We start from the raw sequence: 2,797 nt of genomic DNA on the forward strand, positions 1-2,797 counted from the left end.
CTACAATGTATGTAACCATATAGCCAGCCATAATACTTACATAGTGCTTCTGTGGCATGGATTTATCTTTTTACTCTCTTTTGTAAAATTTTTAGATAATTTAAAATTTGCCCTTTGTTTTTAACCTGCTCATATCTTTATATTACAGTCAGTTTCTTCTAGACAGGATATAGTTGGGTCTCTATTTTTCTTATCCAATCTGACAATCTCTGTCTTTTAATGGAGTGCTTTTTTAAAAAAAATTGCATTATATTTGATATATAACATGATATTAGTTTTAGGTGTACAACATAATGATTCGATCTATGTAATAATGGCTTGTTGAGACAATTTACATTCACATTTAATTATTGATGTGACTAGGTTTAAATTTACTGCTTGGTCATTTGTTTTCCATTGGTCCCAATCTATTTTTTGTCCTTGTTTCCGTTTGTCTCTGTATTCATCTGTACTAGTTGAATCTTTTCATGATCCTTTCTTATTTCCACTATCGGTTTATTTAGGGCTTCCCATGTGCTGCTGGTGGTAAAGAAGCCACCTGCCAATGCAGGAAACATAGGAGACGCAGATTCAATCCCTGGGTCGGGAAAATCCCCTGGAGAAGGACATGGCAACCCACTCCAGTATTTTTGCCTGGATAATCCAGGGAGCCTGGCGGGCTATACAGTCCATAGGGTTGTGAAGAGTCAGACACGACTGAAGCAGCTTAGCACACTGGCTTACTAGCTCTGTGTGTGTGCTCAGTCAGTCATTCATGTCTGACTCTTTGGACCCCATGGACTGTAGCCCCCTGGGTTTCTCTGTCCATGGGATTTTCCAGGCAAGAATACTGGAGTGGGTTGCCATTTCCTCCTCCAGGGGATCATCTGACGCAAGGACTGAACGGCATCTCCTGCATCTCCTGCATTGGCAGAAAGAGTCTTTTATCACTTTGCCACTTGGGAAGCCTGGCTTACTAGCTGCATCTCCTTTAAACATTTTGTTAGTGGTTGCTCTAGGGTTATTTAAGTAATCATACATAGTCACAGTCTACCTTTAAATAATATCTTATCATTTGATGTGACTTGTGAGAATCTTATAACAGGACTCTTCTGCCTTCTTCCTTTTGGCCTTTGTGCATTTGTTGTCAGGCAATTTGCTTCTGCACATTATGAACTCTTCACTTTATTATGTCTGCTTTAGTCAGACATCTTTGAAAGAATTAAGCAGGTGAAAGAACACTTTTGTATTTACCCACATGTTTGGGACAACAGACTGCTTCCAAATAGGAAAAGGAGTATGTCAAGGCTGTATATTGTCACCCTGCTTATTTAACTTCTATGCAGAGTACATCATGAGAAACGCTGGACTGAAAGAAACACAAGCTGGAATCAAGATTGCTGGGAGAAATATCAATAACCTCAGATATGCAGATGACACCACCTTTATGGCAGAAAGTGAAGAGGAGCTAAAAAGCCTCTTGATGAAAGTGAAAGAGGAGAGTGAAAAAGTTGGCCTAAAGCTCAACATTCAGAAAACAAAGATCATGGTATCCGGTCCCATCACTTCATGGGAAATAGATGGGGAAACAGTGGAAACAGTGTCAGACTTTATTTTTTGGGCTCCAGAATCACTGCAGAAGAGTCGGACACGACTGAGTGACTGAACTGAACTGAACTTACCATTTCTGGCATTATTCATTCCATTTTGTGGAGTAAAATTTCCAGCTGTTATCATTTTCCTCCTTCCTGAAGAGTTCTTTCCACATTTCTGCTGGTCACAAATTTTTTGTTTTACCAGGAATGTCTGTCTTTCACCTTTTTTCCTTTTTTCTTCCTTAGTATGGTATGATTACATTTATAACATCGGAACATGCACATTTAAAATTGCATAGAGTGCTTGCTTCAGCTGCACATGGACTAAAATTGGAACCACACAGAGAAGACTGGCATGGTCGCTGCACGAGGATGACACAGAAATCCAGAAGCATGCAACTTTTTTGTACATAATGCACTGAACTATATACTTCAAAGTGGTTAACATAGTAAATTTTATGTTATGTATATTTTATCACAATAAAAAATGCATAGAAATGGATCTAGAAATATACATCAGTTCAGTTCAGTTCAGTTGCTCAGTCGTGTCTGACTCTTTGTGACCCCATGAATTGCAGCACGCCAGGCCTCCCTGTCCATCACCAACTCCTGGAGTTCACTCAGATTCACGTTCATCGAGTCCATGATGCCATCCAGCCACCTCATCCTCTGTCATCCCCTTCTCCTTCTGCCCCCAATCCCTCCCAGCATCAGAGTCTTTTCCAATGAGTCAACTCTTTACATGAGGTGGCCAAAGTATTGGAGTTTCAGCTTTAGCATCATTCCTTCCAAAGAACATCCAGGACTGATCTCCTTTAGAATGGACTGGTTGGATCTTCTTGCAGAAGACTCTCAAGAGTCTTCTCCAACACCACAGTTCAAAAGCATCAGTTCTTTGGCACTCAGCTTTCTTCACAGTCCAACTCTCATATCCATATGTGACTACTGGAAAAACCATAGCCTTGACTAGATGGACCTTTGTTGGCAAAGTAATGTCTCTGCTTTTGAATATGCTGTCTAGGTTGGTCATAATTTTTCTTCCAAGGAGTAAGCATCTTTTAATTCATGGCTGTAATCACCATCTGCAGTGATTTTGGAGCCCCCCAAAATAAAGTCTGACACTGTTTCCACTGTTTCCCCATCTAACGTACATACAAAACTGTTAATATTGACCTACTCCTGGGAAGAGGAGTTTGAGGTGATAGAGTTTAAATGACAGATAC

At 40.1% G+C, this 2,797-nt stretch overlaps 1 non-coding gene across 1 annotated transcript; it reads left to right on the forward strand.

Annotated features, from left to right (window-relative positions):
• Positions 1-1,874: 1,874 nt before the first annotated feature.
• LOC138091964 (U6 spliceosomal RNA) lies at positions 1,875-1,980 on the forward strand. Its single transcript, XR_011145989.1, has one exon. It is a non-coding gene; the product is annotated as a U6 spliceosomal RNA (small nuclear RNA).
• The last annotated feature ends 817 nt before the right edge of the window (positions 1,981-2,797 follow it).

The sequence above is a fragment of the Capricornis sumatraensis genome, chromosome 15 (assembly GCF_032405125.1).
Source record: "Capricornis sumatraensis isolate serow.1 chromosome 15, serow.2, whole genome shotgun sequence".
Taxonomy (NCBI): Eukaryota; Metazoa; Chordata; class Mammalia; order Artiodactyla; family Bovidae; genus Capricornis; species Capricornis sumatraensis.